The sequence below is a fragment of the Eptatretus burgeri genome, chromosome 9 (genome assembly GCF_056783735.1).
Source record: "Eptatretus burgeri isolate ZD-2024b chromosome 9, Ebu_testis_v1, whole genome shotgun sequence".
Classification (NCBI taxonomy): Eukaryota; Metazoa; Chordata; class Myxini; order Myxiniformes; family Myxinidae; genus Eptatretus; species Eptatretus burgeri.
The window spans coordinates 70778036-70793688 of NC_140969.1; the positions used below are offsets into that span (position 1 = coordinate 70778036).

General features: G+C 42.8%; 1 protein-coding gene across 1 annotated transcript in view; it reads left to right on the forward strand.

Moving 5' to 3' along the window:
• LOC147020317 (endothelin-1-like) overlaps nucleotides 1-8231 on the forward strand; it is a 40003-nt gene extending 31772 nt beyond the window's left edge. Inside the window, exon 4 of the mRNA XM_085895613.1 lies at nucleotides 1-8231. This exon is cut by the window's left edge and continues 589 nt beyond it. The gene's annotated coding sequence lies outside the window, so the exon portion shown is untranslated.
• Nucleotides 8232-15653: the final 7422 nt, after the last annotated feature.

Here is a 15653-nt window from a genome sequence, read left to right on the forward strand (position 1 = left end):
ATCTGTTAAGAAGTTTTCCAAGTTGCAATCTAGTAGCTTTTCATATTGTAGAAACTTAGTTCATAGCCAAAACTCAAAGATGATGCAGTACTGCTGAGAACAAAAGCCATTCTTCAATCCAAGGGGCATTGCCATGGATCTCTGGAGAAAAGAGGAGCTGTGCAATGATCACTGATTCTGCAAAGTTCATACCCATCATAGAAAGCGCTCATTTGCCTTAATTGGGTTATCAGTGGAGGACGACATGGGTTAATGTTCTGAGACGTTAAAATTAGCTCCTTGACTTAAAGCCAGAGGAGACCCTGAATGCAATGCAAGCGTGCTGAGAATGCAAAAATCCCCTTCGTATCAAAGATCGAAATAAGATCAGAACTATAATTTTGAAAATAGGTGAAGATTGAGGAAGAGATTGACAAGAGCAGTAAAAGCAAAGTGAGTGGATGAGCACAGTGAGTGGATTAAACCGAGGATCAAATTCAAAGGTTCAAAAAACCTCAACAAACATCAATCCAACAGTCTTTACCTCCACGGGACATTAACATGAAGGCCGAAGCAAGCACCTGCTTTGGATTTGAGAACCTTCAGAGTTCCATTCAATAACATGTTAACCTTAAGTTGTGACATGTATCAAAAACAGAAGATGCAGTTGCCTCGGTTGCTTCTTTGCATAACTCGAGCATAACGCACGCATCATTTCACGCATTGTTTGTTCGTTGATAACCAGAACAAGCTCGACTCAGCACAATGTATATTTCAGCTGGAATTGATATATCTAACTTAGGCCATGTTGGACAGAATGGAATTCGAGTTTTCATGATACAGTCTGAGCTTCGGAATTGCTGGTATAATAGACATTAACTCCGATTCCTCATAGTATACTGCATTAACAGAACGAAAGAATAATGTAACGTCACCTAAAGGCATTAGATGTATAATTAGCCTGACGGTAGAAACACGTCTTGCATATTTGCACAGCGCTGGTGTCTCTTTCAAGTTCATTTCCACCTAAAACGTTCTTGGTACTTTTTCTTTCCTCGAGTTTATGTGCACCGAGATGTGCTGGTCACAAGAATACTGTTCCTGATGACCGACAAGTAAACTTAAGCACTTAACGAAATATCCAAACTGATTTAGACATTTCGATATACAGTAGCTCAAACTGTTCCTTGTGACCAATAAGTAAATGTACTGCACTTAATGTGATATTAAAACTGATTTACACATTGATTTTTGGCTGGAATGCAGACTACCCACAGTATTCTTTGGCATCGCTTTGTAACTTGATCTTTTCTACCCCCGTTAATCCTCCCCAAACCCACCTCCTTCAAATTCCCTATTTTCCTTCCTGAAAGTCCCTGTGGTGTCCATCTTGTTTACCCAGTGTACCCTGCCCCATCCCTTTCCCTTCCACAGATATACTGATGTCCCTATTCCCTACCGTTGTTGCGCTTCCCTCTCCCATCCCTTCTTGTCTCCTGCTCCCTTTGTTATTTGTTCTGTGTGTTAGCTCTTTACAAAAAAGCTCTTCTGTGAGCCACACCAAAGCACTGCACAGTATGCAGAAAAAAAAGAAAAAAAAGTTGTATAAATGGATTGCAGTCCCGAGAAAAACTCGATTTCCAGAAATCGTCAAATTGCTTCAATTAATGCCAGTGGAGAACACTCATGTCTCATGGATCTCTCACAACAGGTTGCTGTATCGTATCCAAATGTTATCCGTCACACAGGACATTTTGTTGTTTCTTTTTAAGAGGAAGTTCCGGACTTGCTCGTCTCCTTCTCTGGCTATTTTCTGGACCATTTTGACAGATGCATTGCTGGTGGCAGTCCACATGAGACGCTCCCTTTCCCATCTAAGCCCTATCCCCCATTCCCATCTGCATAGATATCACTGGAAGAGTACATTGTCTCTCTCACACATACACACACACACACACACACACACACACACACACACACACACACACACACACACACACACACAATAAACAAAGTAGAGGTGTGCAGAAAGCTTGGCTTTTTGGTGTTTCAGCAAGAGCAGTTACTGGAAGGATGTGTGCATCCTGGAGGAGCTGATGAGAGTCAGAGGGCTGAGAGAGCAGTAAAAGCTGGAATGGAAGAAAATTGATTTATATAAATAAATAAAAGCAACCTGCCTTTTCTTCCTGCGAGGCAAATCCCACTGATAGGAACCTATAGTCTCTCAGAAAAGATCTTAATCATTGTGTTTCCACCCTCAGATGTGCCAGAATTCAGCATCAATCCCACTTGATGTCCACTCTCACAGGTCTATCATCCCCCCAAAAAATTGGTTGTAGTTGTCCAAATCTGAGCATGCTCCTCCTCTGATCCTTTTGCTGTTGAAGGATGGAGTCACATTATATAGAGCTCATGCGAAGATTTACCTCCTCAGCTGTTTACAGAATATGCCAAGATCCCTCATCCCTCTCATAATATTCCCATCCCACAGATCATCACTGAAAACACCCAACAGCATGTGAATGAACATGTCTCCTTCCAAGGTCAAGAAATTCCTAGCCTCTTGACTCCTGCACTGCTACCGATCCTGAAGGTATTGGTGCCCGAACGAATAAAAACTGTCCACCTCCTTCGTCGACTTCCTCTGCACTTTTTCAGGTCATTTTTCTGAGGATCACCTGCCTGCATTAAGAAAAATAAAAATCACCAAAAGTTTCCCCAATTCATAGCAATGCCACCAATAATGATTCTTGTAACTATGGACCGGCCACCTTTCTTCCCATCATAAGCAAAGTAAATGAGAAGACTCATCTTTACACTCGCTCCCCATTGTCCGACCATTAGTTTGGCTTCTGCCCAGGTTATTCCACTGTGGGCATGCTGCATCTTCTATGCCAGCAATGGATGGATGCCCTAATCTCAAGCAAGAGGTCAGGACTCTCACTGGACCTCTCCTCTGCATTTGATTCTGTCTAGCGCTCTTACCTGAATTCCAAGCTGTCAGATAATGATGCTCTCTGATACAGGGATTCATATTTCCTAAGTGCTCACAAGCAGCGGGTTGTCTTGGACGAAATACTATCTATCGACGTACCTCGAGAGATTGGTGTCCCTCAAGTTAGTGTTGTTGGTGTCCTGGAACCAATCCTACTTTTGATATAATACATCAATGTCATGAATCCTTGTCACTGGAAAATCCATTGTAACACTTTGCAGACGAATCCACTTTGTGCAGGATAGTTTTGCAACCTTCTGCTCAGCAGGCTAAAGCAGCATCCCTCTCTGCTCATATAAAGACAATGAGCAACTGGTTATATGCCTGGAACATGTCTTTTAGTGCAAGAACTATCCATATACTCACTTTATCCCTCAATAAGGACTGGCAGACAAATTCCCCAATGTATTTATGTAGTCATCATTTGGTCGAGGTGGAGTGTCTGGAACTCTTGGGCCTTTATATAAGCTTTGCCTGTCTCGGACAGATCACTTCTACAGGTTGGCCTCCAAGCCTGGCCCACACCTCATAATTCTCAAAAAGACCAAGTCCTTCCTCTGACAACCTCAGCCTATCACTGTGTACAAAGTTTTCATCTAGACTCTAAAGTGTCATGGAATATTGCTCCCCTACTGTGGTCTGTGGTGTTACTGCTTCCTGTCGTGCTTCCATTGAGGTCCTAGAATTTAAGTCCTTAATAGCATTTGAACTTTACATCAAGTGGCTCAGTGTCAGAGTCTACTTTTGTTTACCGTACATCAGCAAGTTGGTGGCTTTTCAGTTTTTTTTTGTTGTGTTTTTTTTTGTTACTGGCTTTCTAAGTCAGTTTTTGTGAGCTCTTTCCACTAGGATTTCACCCCTGCTGCTCACCCCCACTTTATGGTCTCTCAGGCTTTAACTACATCTTCCGATACGCTGTTTACACCTTTCTTGCAAATCTTCTTGTGCTATGATGGATCTGTCGATTGGCCTTTTTGTCTGTTGATCCATTGCCTCACCCCTTAATGTTGTCCTGCTCTTCCATGAGCCTCAATATTTGTGTAGAACAAAAAAAAAAGAAGAGTTACTCACCCGAGGTCGAGCGAAGCAAGGCCGAGGACGTTTATTCCTGATACGTGAAACACCCTGTAACCCATGCCTGTAAAAAAACTAATTTTTGGAACATTGGCCACGTTTTCCATCCAATCATCATGTAACTTTGTTAAATAAATTCTCCATGGTAGGCACTCCTATATTGAAAATTTTGTATCAATCGCTTAAACGATTGCAGAAATAAAACGAAGTAAAAAGTGAATCAAAGTGGAAAAAGTGAGGGCAGAAGAAAAAAAAGTGAGGACCTCGGATGACGTTCCACAACATGATCAAGGATGGTTGGAGACGCCTATTACTAGTTGTGAGATCTCAGATCAACAAAACATCAATTCTGTTTGAATTTACAGACTATTGGCATCATGGTTACGATTGCCAGTCAAGGAAATTCATACCTGACAATTGCAGGTAATTTTAACATGGACGTGAAAGTACACAGAATTAACGACATGTTGTAAGACCGGCTACCTCAATCAACAATGCAAACACTAGTAACGTACGAACTGTGTGTCATGATAAAATGTGTATGATTAAAAATGGCCTGTTCACAGCAGTAAAAATGGCCTGTTCACAGTGTTGTAGAACACTCATCTATCTCATCCATCCTTTTCAAAACCACATTTCACACTATCCATTCACATTTTATCATAACATTCAGTTGGTACCATATTGTACACTCATTCTTTAAAAAAAAGTCCCTTCTTGACAAACCTGAGCTCCTATTCACCGACAAGACTTCCGTCCGCAACTCGATGGAGTACTGCTCTCCCCTCCGGGCTGGCTCCCCAACCTCACATCTTGCTCGGCTTGATGCTGCGGGAAAAAAGGCCTTCAATATCAATGGAATCTCTCACGATGAAGCTCAGTCTCTACGCCTATCACTTCGCCATTGCTGACAGGTGGGTGGTATCTCTGTCTTCTTCCACCTCATTTCTGGACTTGTACCCTCAGCCCTCTCCGTGCTTTGCCCCCCCCCCAAGTACCTGCAGGATGCCCGTGGTCTACCAGCAAAATCTGGTAAAACTGCTTAAATGCAGAATCACTGATCACCTCCACTCACTTATTCCTCTTTTTTCACAGCCATGGAACCACCTTCCATACGCTCTTCAATCTCATTGTTCCCTCCAGGTCTTCAAGACACCTGCTCGCCATCATCTCAAGTCACCCCCCATCCAAAATCATGATCTTTTCTACACCCGTTACACCACCCACAACCCTCTGAAAATTTTGCTCTCAGTATGTATCCATATTGTCCACCTTTTGCATTCTCCCTTACCGCACGTTGTTACCTGCATTCCTTGTTTGTCCATCTCCATCTACTTTGTCCCTCCACCCTGCTGTTTGTGTTTCCCCTTTTTTCCTGCTGTTCCCTTTGTTATGTTGCGTTCTGATTTTGTTCTGTGTCATAGCTCTTCCATGAGCCTAGAGCATGTATTAACACAAAAAATATCAATCCCATACGGTTTGACACCTTCGTCAAGTAAAACATTGATAACTTCTCGCTGCTTCATAATGGTGCTCTCTTGTCGAGGAGAGGGGATGGCAGCCATCTTTACAGCACGATTACTGACGCCATACTTGGGGAAGTCTGATACTAAGTGGTCAACAAATGACTCGTACTTGCCCGTGCCATAAAGCAGGTAATGCAATTGTTTACACACACGTACCATTCGTGACAGTAAAAATCACTTTCAATACCGACGTACTCTCGTATATATGAATTATTTTATTTTTGTTACATTTTTGGCTGGGGGTGGTGGGGGGGAGGGGGTGAAGACAATTGTAGGATGAGGAATTAATCAACATCGACAGTACTTTCACCTTTTGACAAGACCCTCTCACGGCTAGACATCACAATCATGCATTCATACCTAAGCTACCTACCAGTCCTGCCAATATCCATGAACCCATCCATCCCCAACGCTTCATCGTACCTAAATAATTCCAGTTTAAACCTGTCTACTATTTTTGCTACCATTTCAGGGAGACCATTCCATTCAATAACTTGTGTCTGAGTGGAAGGTCCCCTGCCTTAATAGTCTTAACTCCCCTCTTATTTACTCAAAGACCATTGTCATTGAGCTTTTATCTTTACATGAATCACAAGGGTATCTTTGGACAATTGAGAAACAGTTGGTGTTATTCATATCAGCTCAGTTTGAAGTTAACACGACTGATAGTGTTGAGTCAACCAGTTAGGACAGGTTACACCTCCCATAGGAAAGTGTGAGCAGGGCTGCCACCCTTCGGAAACTCTTGCTGGCCATATTTAATCGATCATTCACTTACCCTTTGATTCATAATCAGGATCTCTGCCTCATGGAACCATGAATGTCAATATAGCAATGGAACCATGAAGGCAGGAGCACTATTTTTACCCTTCTCATATTTGCGGTAGTTCTTGGCCTAAAGCCACCAGATGGTTCCATTTTGTAAGGGCTTGTCATCGGAGAGGTAAAATTGGAATGATGCATTTTTATTTTTCATTTGTTTTCCAATTATTCAATGGTTTTTGAAATTCTCTTAAAAAGACATCATACACAGGAAAATTTGCTTTTAAGAAAAAGGAAAAGGGGGAATTGGGTACTTGAATACAGATTCCACAGTTTCGGCCTTTCAATACAAAGTAAGCTCACAGCTCTAATGCCATGACAGCCACACGTATTGTTCTTTGGGGCAAACAGGCACAATCAGGGCAAAACCAGATAACTTACAAGTAGATGCCTTGTGGTCATCAATTCATAATTGAAACGTGCCCTGGACTCGATGAGCTGTCTGGCGACGTACTATTAATCTCAATGGTTTGACCCAGGAGTCCCTGGAACCACCATGAAATAGTGTGAAAACCCCCAAAGATAAACGCTGGGGGATTTTTTTTTAATATATATATATATGTGGCCAGGGGATCCGCTTTGGGTTTACTTCTTGAGGGATATGACCTTGGATTTCCACAACCAAAGTGCAGTGACCCCTGTGCCCCTTGGCAAGGGTGAGCTGATGAGCTGCCTGCAACATCCCTCCTGAACCCACTGGAACATTAGCAGGAAAACCCAGTCAATCACAAAACAAACGACTATCGAGAATATTTACACATTTCCCTTCTCATTTACTAACTATAATGACAGTAACACTCCAGATTGACACCCAAAACAAACTGCACTCCTTCCCTGCTTGTAGTAATATACAAGGTGTCCTTTAAAACGATGATACATTTACAATTATCTTTCATGAAAAAACAAAAAAACAAAACAAAAACCAGACATGACAAAGGTGGCACAAAAATTCAGTGATATCAACCTAAAGAAAACCATCATTTCATGGGCCACCATATTTAATCGCTTCCTGTCAAATATACTCCATTTCTAAACACTTTACTCTTTCTACAAAGCATCAAACAAACGAGGGGTGGGTGATTAAAACAGCACAGGACCTTGTTGGTTTAGGGTAGTTTATGTCCAAAAGTGCTCTCTGAAATTTCACCCTCAATTTATTCTCCAGATCCACTGAGACCTCCCAAAGAGCTCATGGGTGTGGGTTCACGTTTCTTCTCACGAGTGGTGCCGTGAGCCATTATCCAAACAGTGAATCCGTGGCCCTTTGCAAGCCCCTAGGGGTTCCATCGTGAGTTGTCTTGAGAAAAATAAGGACTCATCGTGTTTAAAGATGAATGCCATCATCATAGTAACGTTTGTTGCTCGAGTAAAATACAGCGTCTACTTTAGAATGAATCTTTCAGCATAGCATGTCACCACCAGCAGCAGATCGTCTTGACTTGTTGGCGGACACAAAGTCTTAGCTGTCACATGCAGGTCTTCCACCGAAACCTGCTGCCGAGATGTTGAGATTCGATGATGCCATGTTCGGTTCATCTCTAAACTTAATACTTCGACCTGTGAGTGTCATTAGCTCAGCTCGAGTAAATAACTGATTGTGTTGCTTTACTTATCGATGGCAACCATTTTCATTTTCAATGCAAGGTCGACACTTTTCGTACGCCACATCTCGTCTTGAATTGGCGGTTTTGAGTATGCGGACATCGTTTAGTTTCATAAGCATACTGGAAGTTATCATGATTACTTACACCAACGTTCATTGTTTTCCTCATTCCATTCATCTCAATGCATGTAACTCTTTTTATACAAGGAATAATAAACAAAAGTGTAATTTTGCTTCTCAGTGATTGATGTAATGTCAAATAAAGTCATTCTCAGTTCAAGTATGCAAATGTCCTTTCAAGTGCACCTGATTAATATCATTACCTGTGACAACAGAGTGTTTCACAGACAGTGACTTCCTGTTGCTCGAGCAGCCCCTCGGTGGTAAGAACACAATTCACATCGTCGTTGCCTTAACCCAACAATACTTTGGCCAACAGGGCTGGCCAAGAGGTATGCACACTCACCTCTGAGCTGACTAGCCTGGGTTTGAATTCCTATAACCAGCTATAAACTGTCATCCTGGTGTTTCACAAACAGGGCGATTCATCAATGTGTATGCTGGTGTTGGCATAATGGTTAGGGTGGTAGGCTTTGGATCTGAGGGTCCTGAGTTCAAATCCCGCTCAGCTGTTGAATTAATACCAGGTGGGGTTAACTCGGCCTGTCATCCTTCCGAGGTCGGCAAAATGAGTGCCAGCATGCTGGTGTACTGTGTCGGAGTGGCGACCCGTCCAGGATTGTATCCAATAGCCAAGGAGACTGCTTAAGCAACACCGACGCTCTGCACAGGGTACAGTCCCAATCTCCTCCTCATCAATGTGTGTGCCGTCCCTCGGATGGACGTTAAACTGGCATCCCCTCTGACAGCACGAGTTAGTGTCCATAGTCGGTGAACTATTGCTGGCACCTTAACTAAATTCCAAATTCTTGCCCTAACCCACAAAGGACATTGCCTCAGTGGCATAGCCATGGCTTCATAACAATTATGCTACTCGCAGCCATGTGCTGCAGACAAAAGAAGAACTTTGGATAACGTCTCAATGTCATACATTTTGTGAAAATTTTATTAATGAAAAATAACATAACTTATGTTTTCTCATCATATATTATTTCCGAGTTTGTGGTTTCGTGTCGCGCTATCTTCGACTTTGTTCTGCGCTCGAGTAACGTGATATTCGGCTTACATTATCTCAAAGATCATATGAGGTGCATGGTACAAAAAAAATAGTGAAATCGTCTTCCACTTACTGCATTAAAGTAAAATTACTACTGATACTCTGCATCAGTTCCTTTCTCAAACACACCCACCCCAACATGTCGCGCAGAGCGCGGGTTATGGTAGTCTTGGTTGTAATCAAGCTCTTCCCTCTAGGCTTTCAAATTAGCTGCAATCCTTCACTTCATGCTCTCTCCAATCTCTTCTGAGCTTTACAACACCCACTGAGACCATGTTCCCCCCTTCACTGGCAACTCCTCACCTCGTGCTGTGATGCATGCTTAAGTTCTTGTCTAGTTGCTTCACTTTTGCCCCACTTTTTCAATTTACCCTTCTCTCCCTGTTCTACTTTTCCATGAGCCTTGACACCTGTATATTCAATAAAATGCTCAATTATGCTGTATTAACCAAAAATATGGTGTCAGACACGATGCAGCTCATAGTGATGGAGTAGGAAAAGCCTTGTTCTGCACCTCACTGTGTGTGTTTGATTCCCATAGCTTCTCAAAGTGGAGTTTTTAATCAAAGGCCAGGCCTAGCCAACCAGTTTGCATCAAGTTGCCAAACTCACTCTCTCTATGAGGCTGAACTGCTGACCCTAACTAAAGGGACAAGCGCGTGTTGGTTGCCTTTCATAAACAAAGGACATTCACATGAACCATGCAAACTACCAGGTCAGTAAGTTGATACAAGTGCAGAAGCTGCTGCCCACAAAAAAAACAACAACACATTCTAAGATAGAAAGCAATGTCATCTGGTGTCAAGGAATCTCCAAGAGAGTGTCATGGAATCTCGAAGAAGACCACACGATTTGCGACCCAAAGTTCAGACAAGAATTTGCTTCTTTTTTCTTTTTTTTTTGAAAGTACTGATGATAACTCACCAACTTCATGGAGGACACTGTGGGATTCTTATCATCTAGCAAATAATGCCGGAAGAGGGCATGCAGTTTAACGTCCCTCCAAGGGACCTTCCCAGGGTCCGTCCCGACATTTTTTGTTTCAGAGGTTTCCTCCTGTCTTTCACCGTTCAGGAGATTAGCACATGCAGACAAGCAAACAAACAAAAACTTCAAATTATATATTAGATATGCAGATATAATATATAATTATATATTATTTTTTTTGTTTCCCCCCTCACCAGCCCCCTTTGGCTATGACTGCTGTGGCCTAATGGGGAATTGATACTGAGCTCGCATCAGACCTATGTACAGAAGATTAAATTCATTCAAAAAAAACCTGGGCAATGCCGGGTGCATTCGGCGAGTTAGATATAATTTGAAGTTTTTGTTTGTTTGTTTGTTTGTTTGTCTGCTTTAATAAAAATCATGTATTTGGTTCAACTGATAATGATGGAAGTGTTTATGGACTGACTGACTCACTCATTCGCTGATTCACTCACCGAGGGACACTGCTCAATCGCATAAGTTCACCTGACTAAAGTACAGGTGAGCCAAAAATGAAAAGCTAAAATGTCTAGCGTCAATAAGTTTTCAACCCCTTTGCTGTTATGACACTCCAAATTGAGCTCAGGTGCATCCAATTTCCTTTGATCATCCTCGAGATGGTTAGGGTTACGTTTGGTGTAGAAAGTAGTTGTGAGGTTATGGTAGGGGAAGGTTGAGACGGTTCAGACATGTGGAAAGGATGGGAGTGGGCAGCTGTGTAAAGAGGTGTATAAATGTGAAGGAAAGGAGAGCTCGTGGCTGTCCAAGGAAAACATGGGATGTGTTGCTGAGAGACAATCTTAGAAACAAGCCGGTAGGCGACGAGGGATTCGCGAGGATCAAAGCGCTGGATACGATGCTTTTCATTCTGACCGATCCACCGACGAAGATTCATTGCGAGGACGTATTGTTTCACATACAATTGTTCCTCTGCCTGGCAAGATTTTTCCTATTGAGTATTTTGCCAACTGGTACTCCTCATTAAAAAATGACGGTAAATAGACACACTATTTTTGAAGGACTACCATTTGAAAAATAATCGGTTTGCTGGTTTGTGCTGTGGAGCCTCGCGTTGCAGACACACACACACACACACACACACACACACACACACACACACACACACACACACACACACACACACACTGATAAAGTTCTCTCAATGCTCTTGTTTGACCACCTCCTGAGACACACAATATTTTCATAAGCCACTCCCACTTTCCTACGCCACTCCCACTTTCCTACGCCACTCCCACTTTTCATCAACCACGTCCACTTTCCCTAAGCTCCGCCCACTTTCCAAAGCCCCTCATAAAAAATGACGGTAAATAGACACCCGATTTTTGAAGGACTACCATTTGAAAAATAAGACCTCAATCAAAAATCTGCTCGAGTAAAATTTTCTAAATATCTCGAAGTGTTTAATTCCGAAGTCTCGATTCTCTACATTCAAAACTGAAGGGCAAGTATTGAAAATACTGTATGCGGTTTTTCGGCCGCTGCACAGCAACGGGTGGTTGCTTGGCAACGAAATTCAAACGCGCACATTCCCAGACCATATGGCACCTGTTGGCAAAGTTTCATTGAAATCGGTTTGCTGGTTCGTGCTGTGGAGCCTCGCGTTGCAGACACATACACACACACAAGCCGGGAGCCGACAAAGGATTCGCTAGGATCGAAGCGCTGGATATGATGCTTTTCATTCTGACCGATCCACCGACGAAGATTCATTGCCAAGACGTATTGGTTCACATACAATTGTTCCTCTGGCTGGCAAGATTTTTCGTATTGCGGATTTTGCCAACTGGCACTCCTTATAAAAAAAATGACGGTAAATAGACACCCTATTTGTGAAGGACTACCATTTGAAAAATAATCGGTTTGCTGGTTTGTGCTGTGGAGCCTCGTGTTGCAGACACACACACACACACACACACACACACACACACACACACACACACACACACACACACACACACACGGAAAACCCGATAAACTTCTCTCAATGCTCTTGTTTGACCACACCTCCTGAGCCACACAATATTTTTCATAAGCCACGCCCATTTTCCTACACCACTCCCACTTTAAATAATAAATAATTGAAGGTGGTGTGTGGGTCCTGGAATCGTTTTCAGTGAATAAATAAATAATTGGAGGTGGTGTGTGGGTCATGGAATCTTTTTCCGTAAATAAATAAACATATTATTAGAAATCCACAAAGACAGAAATGCCGGTGATTCCATTTATTTTGGATCCTTTTCACTTTGGTCAACAAGGTTTGGATCGAGGAGAGCTCGAAGGTGGAACGACGGTGTAGTTCCTTACAAACACTGTATACACACCTTAAATGACGGTAAATAGACACCCTATTTTTAAAGGACTACCATTTGAAAAATAAAACCTAAATCAAAAATCGGCTCGAGTAAAATTTTCTACATATCTCGAAGTGTTTAATTCCGAAGTCTCGTTTCTCCACATTCAAAACTGTAGGACAAGTATTGAAAATAGTGAACGTGCGGTTTTTCGGCCACTGCATTGCAACGGGTGGTTGCTTAGCAACGAAACTCAAACGCGCATATTCCCAGCCCATATGGCACCTGTTCGCCAAGTTTCATCGAAATCGGTTTGCTGGTTCGTGCTGTGGAGCCTCGCGTTGCAGACACACATACACACACACACACACACACACACACACACACACACACACACACACACGGAAAACCCGACAATAAGGGATATCTAGCGAATCCAATAAAGGCCAAGCAAAAGGGCTAGCAAGGGATCATGCAGCCTGGAAAGCAGACATTCAGTGAACCACAGCTGACACATGCAAGCATGGAAACGGCCGTAAAACAACGATGATGGTGATGATGATGATGATGATGATGATGATGATGATGATGATGATGATGATGATGATGATGATGATGATGGTATGTCTCGACAACTTGATTGGAGACCACCTGTGGCCAATTCAATTGATTAGACACATGATTTAGAAAGAAACACACCTTTCTATATTAAGTCCCAAAGTTGACAGTGCATGTCAGACCGGAAACTCGAACATGAAGTCCAAGGACCTGTCCGTAGAACTCTGAGATAGAATTGTGAGGATGCATAGATCTGGGGAAGGGGATAAAACAATTTCAAGAGTGTTGAAAGTTCCCAAGAGCCCAGTGAGTTTCATCATAAGGAAATGGAAAGAATATGGAACTACCCAGACTCTTCCTCGAGCTGGCCGTCTGACCAAACCAAGAAACTTGGCAAGAAGAACCTTGGTCAGGGACGTGACCAAGAACCCAATGACTACTGTGACAGAACTACAGATTTCCTAGGCTGAGGTGGGAGAACAGTCTCTGCAGCACTTTACAAATCTAGGTTTTAATCGCAGAGTGGCCAGGCAGAATCCACTTCTGAGAAAAAGGCCCGTGACAGCACGCGTGGAGTTTGCAGAAAAGCCGTGTGAAAGATCTGAGATCATGAGGAAAAAGATTCTGTGGTCTGATGAGATGAAACTTGAACTCTTTGGCCTGAATGCAAAGCACTACATCTGGTGAAAACTGAGCACAGGTCATCAGCCTTCTCACACCATCCCGACGGTGAAGCATTGTGGTGGCACCATCATGCTATGGGGATGCTTTATAGTGGCATGGACTGGGAGACTTGAAAGGACAGAGGGAACAATTAATGGAGCCAAATATCGGCAAATCCTTGAGGAGAACCTGCTTCAGAGTGCAAAAGACCTTAGACTGCGGTGAAGATTTATGTTCTAACAGGACAATAACCCCAAGCATACAGCCAAAGCAACACTGAAACAGCTTTAGAACAAGAATGTGAAAGCCCTTGAGTGGCCCAGCCAAAGCCCAGACTTGAATCCCATTGAGAATCCGTGGAAAGACTTGAAGATTGCTGTTCGCTGATGCTCCTCATCCAACTTGACAGAACTTGAGCAAATCTGCAAGGAATAATGGGAGAAAATCCCCAAATCCAGATGCGCAAAGCTGATACTGACATACCCAGGAAGACTCAAAGCTGTGATCATTGCCAAAGGTGCTTTTACAAAATATTGACTCAGGGTGTTGAATACCTATTGACGCAAGACATTTCAGCTTTTCCTTATTTTATAAAAATTTCTAAAAACTGGTTTGTGGGATATGTCTGGTTTTGGCCTCATGGTTAAGGTGATGGGCTTGGGATCCTCGGGTCCCGAGTTCAAATCCTGCTTGGCTGTTGAATTAATACCAGGTGGGTTAACTCAGCCTGTCATCTTTCTGAGGTTGGCCAAATGAGTACCAGCTTGTTGGGATGATTGAGCCATTTGAGTGTCCTGTGTTGGAGTGCTGACCCATCCAGGATTGTGCCCAATAGCTCAGGAGACCGTTTTGGCAGCACTGATGCTCTGTACAGAGTATGATCCCAGTGGATGGATTGTGGAGTGTTTTGTGGAGATTAGAGACAGAAAATTTAAATTGAATCCATTTTAAATTGAGGCTGTAACACTACAAAATGTGACAAAAGTCGAAACATGTGAATACTTTCTGAAGGCACTGCACAACATGGTTTTGGAAATAGAGTAGTTTTGACAAGGTACCAGACCTTAGGTCTGTGTTTCTATAATATACTGAGCAATCCTCATCAAACCCAAATGAGTGGAAACCATCAAAGGTACTGAGGACATGGAAACATCATCATACCACCAATCGTGAACCAGATAAGGGTCTATTTTGAAAGAAAAAAATAAATCGGCATTTGTTGTTTCATCCAATCATTGGGACCATCCTCTGTATAGAGAGTTGGTGCTGCCGAAGCAGTCCCCTTGGCTATTGGGCACAATCCTGGACGGGTCGCCACTCCGACAGATTTGTTATTTCATGGGACATTTGCATATTCAATGAAATTGCAAGACAGGACACAGTTACTCGGGTGTGTATTAAAAGCAATATTTTGTTGGAGAGGTGGAAAAGTTGCCAGGGCACCGATAATGCACCACCGTGTAGACCACACCTGGTTGGTCAGGGTGGTGACCCTCATCCTGAATGTCGTCAATGAGTATTCTCATTTTTTGCTGACAATCCAGTGCTGACATAGTCATCTCCCTGAAACTTTATTAATTATATGGTCGAGGCTCGTGAAAGAGCAAAAAAGCTTAGAATCAAAATCTTTATCACGGCTACCTTCAGCTGAATCTGAACCCACAGTATCCGATAATCTGTCTCCATTAGTGGATTCAGATGGTTCACATCAAGGTGAGGTCAGGTGATGGTGGGGTACCTTCTAGGCTGTATCAGGGAATGTGCACAACTGGTTGTTGGTTTGATCCCAAGCTGGTTGTAATTAGCTTTAAACTGCAGTGCTGGTGTGGTATCAGATGGAAGCATGCTTTCATTCAGATGGAGCATTAATACCGCTGTCCCATCTGCAATTAAGGTGTGCCAAAATATTTTATGATACACCATCTTATTCTCCTCCCTTCATAATGGTACCAATCTT